At 37.2% G+C, this 13,732-nt stretch overlaps 1 protein-coding gene and 1 long non-coding RNA gene across 2 annotated transcripts in view; one reads left to right on the top strand and one right to left on the bottom strand.

Annotated features, from left to right (window-relative positions):
• Window positions 1-10,888, top strand: part of LOC112927867 (uncharacterized) — a 47,408-nt gene extending 36,520 nt beyond the window's left edge. The window contains exon 3 of the long non-coding RNA XR_003236646.2: window positions 10,716-10,888. This is a non-coding gene — a long non-coding RNA (uncharacterized lncRNA). The remainder of the gene's footprint in view (window positions 1-10,715) is intronic.
• Window positions 1-13,732, bottom strand: part of NR6A1 (nuclear receptor subfamily 6 group A member 1) — a 219,242-nt gene that overhangs the window by 144,129 nt on the left and 61,381 nt on the right. The window lies entirely within an intron of this gene.

Below are 13,732 nucleotides of genomic sequence, written 5' to 3'. Positions count from 1 at the left end.
AAATACACAAATCTCAGCACATAATAGAGTCCACAATATGTGTTAATTTCTTTCTTATCCATGTCCTTTAATATGAACCTACTATAAAATGAGGCACTTGACATTTTCAGAATTAAAAAATAATACCACTCAAAGCCATTTTCTCAGCCATCCACTAGAGACTGCTTGTATAAATAACTACAGTCTCGCAAGTTCATTAAGTTCATTAGCTCTCTGCTGTACACAAATTGATTTCATAATCTAAATACTCTCAAGTTGAAACCTGGAAATGTCTGGAAAAGAGTATGAGTGCCTCTATAAGCAGTGGTTTCACTGCTCATTGGCTCCTGGAACATGGGTACAGGCTGAAGAAGGGCTGCCACGGCCAGAACCCAGCCTTCAAGAGGACTCCAAGGAACATTCAACGCTGTCGGTGAGTTTGGGATTTGAAAAAACCACCGACCGTTGACTGTACCTTGGGGTCCTTACAAACAACACTACATTTCCTGAAGCAAAGGAGCAGGCTGTACCTTCATATGTCACACAGGATCACCAGAACCAGTCCTGCTGCCTATCCCCCAAAGGTGGTCCAGTGAATTTTTTAAGAGCTCACCCTATTTCTATTGCCCATCGTTCCTTCCTTTTTGTTGTGTTCTTAACAAATAAGCGTTTCATTTTAACAAGATAAGGAGAACTCCACTGTAATACTTAATGTACTTAAAAATGTCTCCTAGAAATATGCCACTCTGGTGAGAAATAGGATATAGCAAGGAGAAAGATTAAAAATATATATTGATCTTGAGCAAAATCCAATTAAGTATTTTACACTCATTTCTCCCACATCCCCTCAAAACTTTAATTAAGGGCAAGAGAAGGATTTAATAAGCAAAGTAGCATACAACTATCTAACGTCTTGCACAGCCTTTATCACAGTCTACCTCCAATTACAGTTAATATGGTTAAGTTTTGACAACCCTATTAGAATACGAGCTGTTTGAAAGCAACTATTGCCTATTTCTATCCACACATATGCTTATTCAAATATTTGTTAAATTCCAGAAAAAGTCAGGTCTGGAGTCAGATATCTGGGAGGAATCTTGGTTCAACTCCCTAACTAGCTATGTGACTACAGGCAAGTACCTGAGTTTCCATTTTTTTCATGTATAAAATGGGAGATAATAAGAACACTTAGCCTCATGGAGTTTTGATATTCAATGAGATTAATACATAAAGTGCTCTGCACCATTCCGAGCACACGGCAAATATTCAGTATACGTAACTACTATTATTATTTAACCCAAAACATATCCTGTGCTAATTTACCTAGAAAAGCACTCATATTTCTCAGTCCAAAACAGAGAGGAAGAGTCAGGACCCTTGACTCTTGTTTACATCTACCAGGTATGCAAGAACTGCCTGTGTGGTCACAGAGCTATCTATTAGCTTCTCCACAAGTTCCTTCCATTCTCTGAACCATAGTTTCTTGTCTTAAAGACTCTCTCAGCTCCAGTATCAATGTTAGCTATCATTATGTGGACCCTCAATCATTGGTTACCGAGAGACACACCAGACCCAGACCTCAAAGAACCCGTGTGGAAAGAAGAGCCAGGAATTCAGGAGGGCCAAGATGGAAACACTGATGGCTGCACTCAACATTCATTGCTGTCGGTGGGTTTGAGTCTGAATCAACTCACTGATCAATGAATGCAAACTGCGGACCAAACAACCTAAGGGAAGCAAAAGCTGAGTCACCTGAGTGCATCAGTTACTGTGCTGGGTGGAAGCTGATGCTGTCTCCAATACACCAGCTAAAGCCTCTCTTGCTCTCTTTTGTTCTTAATATGAAGTAAGCACTCTAAATTCCTAGTGCTTTTCTTTTTCTTATTTTTAGAAGATGTTCTAGAGTTAAAGAAATTTTATATATATTAAAGATTTTATTTATTCACGAGAGATACAAGATACACACACACACAGAGAGGCAGAGACACAGGCAGAGGGAAAAGCAGGCTCCATGCAGGGTGCCTGATGTGGGACTCGAGCCTGGATCTCCAGGATCACACCCTGGGCTGAAGGCAGCACCAAACATAATAGAGCCATCCAGGCTGCCCAAAAGAAATGATATTTTATAGGAAGAACAAACTGTATAGCTTGATATCACACAGTATTAAAAAACCAATGTTTTCATAATTTTTTAAACTAAAAAAATCACATACTATTTAAAATTCAAACATTGAAATATATAAAGTAAAAACTGAACATCCCTTTCCTCATCATCTTCCATTTCCTTAATGGAAATCACCTATAAATATAATAAATAAGTTTAAGAACCTGTTATAATCAAACTTATATTATCTAGTATTTATCATTAAAATAATAAATACCATAAACTAGACATTTTAAGTCTTTAGAGACCTTATCCATGCACATACTGATAAATACCTATCTATAATTTTCTGGGGCTTTTGGGAGATGGCTTAAACAAACATGAGCTCATTTTATATTTACTGCTGTACAATCTTTTTCACTCAGCTATACTAGACAGCTATTACAAATAGCCTTCTGCAACAATCTTGTCATATTTGTACTGGTTCTTTTAAATGACTATATACCATGCCTTAGTATGAATGCCCTGGTTATTATTATTCAGATATGCTTAATCTCTTTTGACTCAAACTATGAGGCCCATTCATTCCAACTTTTGCAAACCATGTCCCTCAAACAAGAAAATAACCGAAGTGAAATGGAAAATGCACATTTTTCTAAACAAAATGTAAAATATAGTACCATTTCTGACCTCTGTAACATAAAATGAGATGAGCCACTAAATCTTTCATGATAATGACAGGAAAACAAAGGCTTTGGTCACCAATAATTTAATCATACACATAAGTCTAAGAGAAGGGTGGCGCAGCGGTTTGGCGCCTGCCTTTGGCCCAGGGCGCGATCCTGGAGACCCGGGATCGAATCCCACGTCGGGCTCCCGGTGCATGGAGCCTGCTTCTCCCTCTGCCTGTGTCTCTGCCTCTCTCTCTCTCTGTGTGTGACTATCAAAAATTAAGAAAATTTAAAAAAATAAAAGTCTAAGAGAAAAACAGATTCTCACAACAAAGTCAAACTAAATAAAGCAGTAGGAAAAGTGACTTATCAGGTTAGCCTTCCAAAATCAGGGATAGAAAGGAAGTAGAAGTGCAGAAGTACAGGTGTAGCAGACAAGAACTAAAAAGAAAAATCAAAGGCAAGAGAAAAATTAAAAAAAAAAATGACAAGAATTCAGGGAAAACAAAGGGTTCAGGCTAGTGCTTCCCAATCTGGTTGTATATCAGAATCATTTAGACTGGCTGCTTTAAAAATTGCAGATTTCTATATTACACCAGATATAGGGTCCTAGAATCTGTATTATTTTTTAAAAAAAGATTTTATTTATTTATTCATGAGAGACACACACAGAGAGAGAGGCAGAGACACAGGCAAAGGGAGAAGCAGGCTCCATGCAGGGAGCCCGACGTGGGACTCAATCCCAAGTCTCCAGGATCACGCCCTGGACTGAAGGCTGCGGTAAACCACTGAGCTACGGGGGCTGCCCTAGAATCTGTATTCTAACAAGCATTCTAGTGATTATTTTTCACCCACCAATTACTTTCAAATTTTCTGAAAACATTAGAAAAGACTGTCCAACATGTTCTTTGAAAAATGTACCTGCAGCATAAGCACGCCACTTACTTATTTACACAGAGAATCAATAGTCTTTAAATATGCCAATAAAAAATAACACATTTCAGCCACCAAAATCCTATGTAGTTTCTCTTGGATAAAACTAAATGCTACAGGAAGGGAAACAATTATGTGTTTAAGGGTATTTTTTGCAGCTAAGACTGTAAATAAACACTCACAATGGAGAATACCTGTGGCAGGTACAGGGAACATAAGCAGAATAGTTCAGAGATTGTGTTAGGGAGTCATGAAGAACAGCACTGAAAAGGTAGAAGGACAAATGACAGAAGACCTTGTGAGCCAGGCAGAAATATTCAGAATTAGTGCAACAAGGAGCCACTTTAAGCACTGAGCTCCAAAAAGAGATAATGAAAGCAAGACTTTGGGAAGACTGACCAAGTATATGAAGCAGAAGGAAAGGAAGAGAAATGTGAAAAGAGACAGAGTCAGAGACAGGGAGAAAGAGAGAGAGAGAGAAAGAGAGAGAGATGTTCCACAAATGAAATGAACTAAAACTGAGGCTGCAGGAGTGGAAAGAATAGAAAGGATATCTCCAAAAGGCATTTTTCTTTTGTTTTTGGTAATTTTCTGTTTTTCCAAATAGATTTGTTTTCTTTTTTGGTACTATGTAGTCACTGAAAAAGTCATTCAAAAGAGAGAAAATTAAGGTCCACTAACTGGCCCCCCTCACACCATCCTGTTGCATGTATAATACCCTCCCACATAGGGCAGCCCCGGTGGCGCAGCGGTTTAGCACCGCCTGCAGCCCAGGGCGTGATCCTGGAGACCCTGGATCGAGTCCCATGTCAGGCTCTCTGCATGGTGCCTGCTTCTCTCTCTGCCTGTGTCTCTGCCTCTCTCTGTGTGTCTCTATGAATAAATAAAGTCTTTAAAAAAAAAATACCCTCCCATATATAAATACCAGAAATGTTGAAAATACACACATCTGTAGTTAGAGAAAATAGCCCAAACTATACATATTGTACTGGAAGCTTTTTTCACTTAAAATATTGTGGCCATCTTTCTAGATCAATAGACCAGATTCACCTTCCAAGGAATCAGCTTAAACAGAAAAGATATCAAAGGAGTTAAAAATGGTGCCTTTCTCGACTAGATTAGGAGCCTGGAGTGCACTAATGAACAATTTCAAAATGGAAAAAAGAGAAATTCATTTTTTGAAAAGAGGACGCACATTTGTGATTTACAAGCATAAAGCTAAGAGTGAATAAGCTAAGTACAGAAAGAAAAAGAATTTTCTTTTATCGAATACAAACCATGCACCTGGACTGCAACAGAAGCCAGGAGATGTGGAGGGAACAGATGTGTCTCTGCCTCTCTCTGTGTCTCTCATGAATAAAGATATAAATAAAATATTTATAAATGAATGAAAGAATGAATGAAAGAACAGCTACTGATAAGTGTTGTAGAGAACAATCTTGGAGTGACAGTCACAGAAGAAAATAGATTTCTGGAAAGGTAGTGGTGAAGAGTGGTGAAGAGCTTGAGCTAAGTAAGGGTAAAAATTCCTGCTACGTGACTTATCAACTATGTAAACATGGACAAGTCACTTACCTTGAAATCTGTTTCATCTGTAAATAGGAGATATGGTAACAGTATTTGCTTCACAAGGCTACTTGAGAAGAACACATGTAAATTATTTCACACAGAGCCTGACACAACAAAATACTAAAATTGCGTGTATGTGCACAGACACACACATGCACAAGCAAACACTGGCTGATAGGAAGTAAAAAGCAGACTGGAAGCAAAAATGTTAATCACTGAAATCTCTAAGTTGTAGAATTAAAAGTGATTTTTATGTTTATTATTTAGAACTCATCTATGTCTTCCAAGTGTTTAGCAATAAGCATAAACTAAACCATTAAGAAAAATTATTTTTAAATGTCTTTTCTTTAAAAGCAAAGATTTATTTTATTTATTTATTCATGAGAGACACAGAGAGAGAGAGGTAGAGACACAGGCAGAGGGAGAAGCAGGCTCCATGCACCGGGAGCCCGATGTGGGACTCGATCCTGGGTCTCCAGGATCGCGCCCTGGGCCAAAGGCAGGCGCCAAACCGCTGCGCCACCCAGGGATCCCTCACTGTTTTTGTTTTGTTTTGTTTTGTTTTTTTTGCTGAGGCCTCAAAATAATCCTGTGAGATAAGAGAGGTATCCTTAGTCTCCATTTTACAGAGAAGGAAGGCTTACAGAGTGACTCACTTGTCTAAGAGCACACAACTTGGCAGAGTTGGATTTAAATTCAAATTTTTTTTTTAAGATTTTATTTATTTATTCACGAGAGACAGACAGAGACAGGCTGAGGAAGAAGCAGGCTCCCTGCGGGGAGCCCGATGTGGGATTCTACCCTGGGGCTGGGATCAGGCCCTGAGTCAAAGGCAGATGCTCAACCTCTGAGCCACTCACGTGTCCCATTAAATTCAAGTTTTCTGACTCCTTATCCTAAACCACTTCTTTTAAACTCTCCTGTTTTACACAGGAGCAGAGGAGCAGAGGGGGGATGTGATTTTGACTGATTGTACATGTTGTCAGTAGATTTAGTCTGAAGAAAAGTATTCTATAGCAAGTATACTAATCAAGGACATACCCGATAACCTGGTAGTTATTAAAATTATACCTGGGTTGGAACTGTAATCATGGCACAGATGGTTTAAAGGTATCCAGTACTTGGTTCAAAGAGCAGACCATTTCCTGAGTTATAAATATAACTGTGCCAGAGATCGTAAGGAAATTCATTTGACAAACATGTACTGAGTGTCTACTCCATGCCAGGCTCCTTGCCAAGATACAGGATCACAAGATCCAGCTGGGTCCTATTGAGATACAGCCTGAGAGAACAGAAGTAGGCTGGAATTTCCTTCATTTTCATTCTCTGAGGCTGATGTGACTATCACAAATAAATGAAAAAATAAATAAAATAAAATAAGAATTTACCAAACCAGTATTAAAAAAAAAAAAAAACCAGTGAAAATGCACTATGAATAGCACATAGCAATATAACCCAAAGCATCCTAGTATGTGATGGTACCACTCCACGGGCTCTCCTCTTTCAGTAGACAAGATCTTCATTCCTCAAATTCTCACCTGCTTTTCAATCAGCAGCACATATTTGCAAGATGTCTAGCTGGGATTGATCTATAACCTGGTGCTGAAAGAAGGCATTTTTCTGTATCATCTGCCTAAATAGTCCATGAGAGCCACATTCCAAACAGTTGAGTCAGTTCTCCCAAACAAAGAGAAAGGACTTTCTGATGGACTTTTATGAAGCAGGGCACAGGGTAAGGCTTTGGGAACAGGGATGGTATATGTCTCCAAGTGAAAGACTAATCTGAGATATCACACAAATCAATAGGACATCACTTAAAACCATTTTCTCCAAAAATCCCACAAAACACTGGTTTATCCAAAAGTCTCCAACTAATCTTAGGTACTTTTTAGTTTTACAGTTTTATCTAGGTTTAATTTGTATACCATAAAATGAATCCACTTGTAAATGTACAATGACTTCTATTTACTCATTTGTAGAATTGTGCAACTATCACTGCAATCCAATTTTAGAACAGTATCACTGAAAAACTCCCTTTGAGCCTGTGTCCAATCAATCTCCACTCCTACCTTTAGACCAACCATTGATTTGCATCCTGTCTCTATAAATTAGCCTTTTCTAGATATTTCATATAAATAGAATCATGTAAAATGTAGTCTTTTGAGTCTGATTTCTTTCACTTAGCATATTTTTGAAGTGTATTCCTGTTGTAGCATATGTTAGTAGTTCATTCTTTTTTACTGTTGAATAGCATTCCATTATATGGATATTCCACACTTTGTTTATGCCTTTACCAGCTAATGGACATTTGGATTGTTTCTAGATTTTGGCTATTATAAATAATGCTGCTATAAATGTTCATATACAAGTTTTTGTGTAGACATACATTTATATGTCTCTTGGGTAGATACCTAGGAATGAAACTGCTGCATCATATAGTAAGTTTCTATTTAACTTTTTTTTTTTTTTTTAAGAGATAGAGTAGGGAGGGAAGGGCAGAGGGAGAGAGAGAGAATCTTAAGCAGGCTCCATACCCAATGTGGAGCATGACACAGGGCTCAATCTCACACACTGAAATCACAATTTGAGCCAAAATCAAGAGTCAGATGCTTAACCAACTGAGCCACCCAGGCGCCCCTATGTTTAACCTAATGATATTGCCAAACTGACTTCTAAAGTGACTATACCTATAAGACAGACAAATTCTGGCAAGACAGAATGGTGATTATAGTTAATAAGACTAAAGTAATATTAAGCTATAAAATACTAAAGTATAATATATTTTAAAGTTGGCAAGAGGACAGATCTAAAATATTCATCACAAAAAAGAAAGGGTCATTACATGACATGATGAAGAGGTTAGCTAATGCTATAGTGGTAATCATTTTGTAATATGTAAGGATACGGAGTCAACTCATTGGACACCTTAAATTTATACATGTTACTTGTCAATGATACCTACATAAAGCTGGAAAAAATATTCCATATATTAGTATTTGGATTGAAAGTAAAGCATATTACCAGTGATGATGTTTTCTAGCTGCCCAAAATATTCTTATGCAGTTTTGTATTATTTACTTTGTAAAACCTCAAGATATGAATTCAGAGAAATAAAAGTCAAATCAAATAGAAAATAAAAAAATAGGGATCCCTGGGTGGCGCAGCGGTTTGGCGCCTGCCTTTGGCCCAGGGCGCGATCCTGGAGACCCGGGATCGAATCCCACGTCGGGCTCCCGGTGCATGGAGCCTGTTTCTCCCTCTGCCTGTGTCTCTGCCTCTCTCTATCTCTCTGTGACTATCATAAATAAATAAAAATTAAAAAAAATATATTTAGAAAATAAAAAAATAAAGTGACTATACCATTTTATATTCTCATAGCAATGCACAAGGTTTCCAGTTCCTATACATCCTTACCAACACGTTTTTATAGTTTTTTTGACGATAGCCACTCCAGAAGGTATATAGTAGAAATTCATTATGAATTTAACTTGATTTCCCTAATAATTAACAGGATGTTAAACATCTTTTTTATGTGATAAAATAAATGTCTGTTCTTTTAACTCATGTTTTTGGTTTTTTTCATTTATTTTTATTGTAATAACATTTTAAACATTTTTGAGTGTACAATTCAGTGGCATTAAATTCAAAAGGCTGTGCAACCACCACCACTATCCACTTCCAGAATATTTTCAAAATTTACCCATTAAATAACTATCCATTCCACACTTTGACCACTTCCCCTAGTCTACTCTCTCTATGAATTTGCCTAGTTATTGCACGTAAATAGAGTCCTACAACAAAAAGTAATTTTTATTTAAAAAAAATAAGTTTTTTTTTTTTAATTTTTTTTATTTATTTATGATAGTCACACAGAGAGAGCGAGAGAGGCAGAGACACAGGCAGAGGGAGAAGCAGGCTCCATGCACCGGGAGCCCGACGTGGGACTCGATCCCAGGTCTCCAGGATCGCACCCTGGGCCAAAGGCAGGCGCTAAACCGCTGCGCCACCCAGGGATCCCCTAAAAAAAATAAGTTTTAAAACCAGCTTGTTTGTCTTCTGATTTGTAAGATCTTGTTCTTTATATGTTTTGGACACTCCTTTATCAGATATGCAAATCTTTCTCTCTGGAGCTTGTCTTTTCACTTTTTTAATCATGTCTTTTGAAATGCAAAAGTTTTTACATTTTAATGAAGCCAACTTATCAAATTTTTCTTTAATAGCTTGTGCCACTCGTGAGGACACCCAAAGTCACAGATACTCTTCAAGACATTTCGTAGTTTTGGGCAGCCCCGGTGGCGCAGCGGTTCGGCGCCGCCTGCAGCCTGGGGTGCGATCCTGGAGACCCGGGATCGAGTCCCACATCAGGCTCCCTGCATGGAGCCTGCTTCTCCCTCTGCCTCTCTCTCTCTGCGTCTATGAATAAATAAATAAAATCTTAAAAAAAAAAAAAAAAAGAAATTTCGTAGTTTTAAATTTATGTGTATGATCCACTTTGAGTTAATTTTTTGTCTAGTATAAATTAAAGGCCTGAGTTCTTTTTTTTTCTGCATGCTGATACCCAATTTCCCAGCATCATTTGCTGAAAAAACTACTCTCCCCCTACCCTGCTGAATTGTCTTAGTACCTGTGTCAAAAATCAACTCACCATATATGTAAGGATATATTTCTGAACCCTCAACCCAGTTCTAGTACCCATCCTTAAACCAATATATCACACTGTCTTGATTATAATTACTTTATGGTAGTTTCTGAAATCATGCTTTCTCAAAATTTCATTGACTACTTCAGGACCTTTGCATCTCCACAGAAATTTTAGGTTTAAATTTCTTTAAAGTATTCAGTTGGGGCAGCTCGGGTGGCTCAGGGGTTGGGCACCTGCCTTTGGCCCAGGGTGTGACCCTGGAGACCCTGGATCAAGTCCCACATCGGGCTCCCTGCATGGAGCCTGCTTCTCCCTCTGCCTGTGTGTCTCTACCTCTCTCTCTCTCTCTAATGAATAAATAAATAAAATCTTAAAAAAAAAAAAAAGTATTCAGTTGGAATTTTTTTGTAGAGAGATTACATTGAATCTATACATCAAATTGAGGATAATTATCATTTTAACAACGTTTAGACTTGTAGTCCATGAAGATGGAATGTCTCTCCACTTTTTTAGTTCTTTTAAAACTTCTCAATAATATTTTAGTTTTTCGTGTACAAATCTTATTACTTCTTTTGTTAAATTTATTCCTATGTATGTTATTCTTTTGATGCCAATCATGAATCGAATTCTTTTCCTTACTTTCATTTCTGGATTGTTGCTAGTATACAAAAAAAAAAAAAAATTTTTGTGTATTGATCTGGTATCCTGTAACCTTGCTTAAACTCAGATCTGTTTTTGCTTTTTTGTGAATTACTTAGGTATATATAGAGGATTAGGTCGTCTATGTATAAAACATTTTTAACTCTTTCCAATTTAGATGCCTCCCCCCACACCCCCACCCCATTGCACTAAGAGTGGACTTACGAGTGGATATTCTTGGGACGCCTGGGTAGCTCAGTGGCTGACCTTCTGCTTTTGGCTTGGGGCGTGATCCTGGAGTCCTGGGATCGAGTCCCACATCGGGCTTCCCACATGGAGCCTGCTTCTCCCTCTGCCTGTCTCTGCCTATCTCTGTGTCTCTCATGAATAAATAAATAAAATCTTAAAAAAAAAAAAAAGAGTGGATATTCTTACTTGCCTTGTTCCCAATTTTAGAAGAGCCTTCATATTTCACCATTAAGTATTACATTAGCTTTAGGATTTTACAGATGCCCCTTATCAAGGTGAAATTGCCTACTCTTCCTGGTTTGTTGTTAGATTTTGTCAGGAAGGAGTGTTGGATTACATCAAATGCTTTTTCTGTGTCTACTGAGATGATCATGTGGGATTTTCTTTAAAAACTTTTTATTAGGGGGGAATCCCTGGGTGGCTCAGCGGTTTGGCGCCTGCCTTTGGACTAGGGCGTGACCCTGGAGACTGGGGATCAAGTCCCACATTAGGCTTCCTGCATGGAGCCTGCTTCTCCCTCTGCCTCTGTCTGTGCCTCTGTCTGTGTCTCTCATGAATAAATAAATAAAATCTTAAAAAAAAAAAGAAGTGACTGAGTCTAACCAAGCTGTGGGGTAAAAACTACTTAAAAAAAAAAAACTTTTATTAGGGGACACCTGGGTGGTTCAGCGGTTAAGTGTCTGCCTTCCGGCTCAGGGTACGATCCTGGAGTCCAGGGTCAAGTCCCACATCAAGTCCCACATCGGGCTCCCCACATGAAGCCTGCTTCTCCCTCTGCCTATGTCTCTGCCTCTCTCTCTGTCTCTCATGAATAAATAAATCTAAAAAGACACCTTTTATCAGCATGGTTTATTATATGATAGCAAACTATGACCTGTGAACTAGCTATTTTGGTAAAGTTTTACTGAAATATAGGCACATCCACTTATTTAAATTTACATATTGTCTACGGCTGTTTTTGTAGTATAACAGCAGAGCTGAGTAGTTTCAACAGAAACCGTAATGGTCCAAAAGCCTAAAATATTTACCAACTAGCCTTTTAAGAGAACATCTGCTGACCCTTGGTATGTTTATGTTGGTATATACATTTTAATCCAATCTTGCATGCCTGGGATAACACCCAATTGATCATGGTATATAATCCATTTTCTATGTTGCTAAATTTAGTTAGCTAATATTTTATTAAAGATTATTGTGTCTATGTTCATAAAGGATACTGTTCTGCAGTTTTCTTATATCTTTGTCTGGCTTTGTTATCAGGGGAATTGGGTCCTCATAAAATGAGTTGCCACGTGTTCCTTCCTCTTCTAACTTTCTAAAAGTTTGTGGAGGATTAGTTTTAGTGCTTCTTTAAATGTTTGACAGAATTCACCATTGAAGCCACTAAGCCTGGGGTTCTTTCGCAGTAAGATTTTTAATTACTGATTCATTTTCTTTCATTGTTACAGATACAAAAAAACGTTTCTTTAATTGTTAATTTGCCAGTGAAGCCACTGGGCCTGGGCTTCTCTTTGCAGTAAGGTTTTAAATTACTGGTTTAATTCGTTAGTTGTTACAGATCTATTCATTTATGTATTTCCTCTTGAGTTAGTTTTAGTAATTTGTGCCTTAGGCATTTGTGTCTAGGAATTTGTCCACTCCATTTAAGTTGTCTAATTTGTTGAGAAAAAGTTATTCATAATTTTCTCTTACAATCTTTTTTGTTTCTTTGGAGTGATTTCCTTGCTAAAGTCAATTAGTTCTATTTGTTTCTAGTCTGTTGTGAATTACTTAAATATGGCATTATATCATCTATGTATAAAGACAGTTTTATTTTTAATTCTTTATTTAATGATTTTATTTAAAAAAAAAATAGCTGTCCCACGTCATAGTTTGCTGACCTCTGTATTATTCCATATTAATATTTTCTTAAAATCCCAAAATGATCATCTTGATTTGGGGTTTATCTAGTTTCTTTTCTTTAAGATTTATTTATTTGGTAGAGGGAGATTGAGAGGAAAACTTAAGCAGATTCCATGTAGACTGTGAAGCCCTATGCCAGCCAGGCTCAATCTCACCTTCCTGAGATCACAACCTGAGCCAAAACCAAGAGTCAGATGCTTAACCAACTGCACCACCCAGGCACCCCATCTTTATCTAGTGTGGTACAAGGTGGAAGCTTAGGTTAATGCTTGAGACCCTTTCTTCTTTCCTCATATAGTTGTAAATTTAAAAGCTATAAAATTTCCTATAAGCACTGTTTTAGCTGCATTCAATGAAATATTTTCCTTTTCATTTAGTCAAACATTTGCCTCCATTTAGTCTATATTTGCCTTAGGATTTCTTCTTTGACCTATGGGTTATTTGTAAGTAATTTGATTTACTTTCAAATATTTGGAGATATCCTAAATATCTTTCTGTTATAGATCTCTAATTCTGTTGTGGTCATAAAACGTATCTTGTAGGATTTCAATCTGTAAAAATAATTAAGACTTATTTTATGGCCCAGAATATTCTTAAACTATTCCATGTACACTCAAAAAAATGTATATTAAAAAAAATGTATATTCTGCATAGAGTATTCAATAAATGAGTTGGTTGCCTGCGTTGTCTTCTATAATCTTGCTAATTTTGTCTAGTTCTATCAATTATTGAGAGTGGGGTATTGAAATCTATATTATTATTGAGTTTATTTCTCTTAATTCCTGTTTTTGTTTCAGATATTCTGGTGCTGTTAGGTATATTTTTATAATTGTTATATTTTCGTTTATTGACTCTTTTGTCCTTATGAAATGTCCCTCTTTCTCTAGTGTTATTTCTTAAACTATATTTTATATGTTATTAATATAGTCACTCCAGCTCTCCTATGGTTACTGTTTGTATGATCTATTTTTTAGCATATTTTTACTTTTAACCTATTTGTGTCTTTAAATCTAGAGTATGTCTCTATTGACAGCATATATTTGC

Source organism: Vulpes vulpes, chromosome 2 (assembly GCF_048418805.1).
Source record: "Vulpes vulpes isolate BD-2025 chromosome 2, VulVul3, whole genome shotgun sequence".
Taxonomy (NCBI): domain Eukaryota; kingdom Metazoa; phylum Chordata; class Mammalia; order Carnivora; family Canidae; genus Vulpes; species Vulpes vulpes.
The sequence above is the reverse complement of the archived record's forward strand: the minus strand, read 5'-3'. Positions and strand labels throughout refer to the sequence as shown.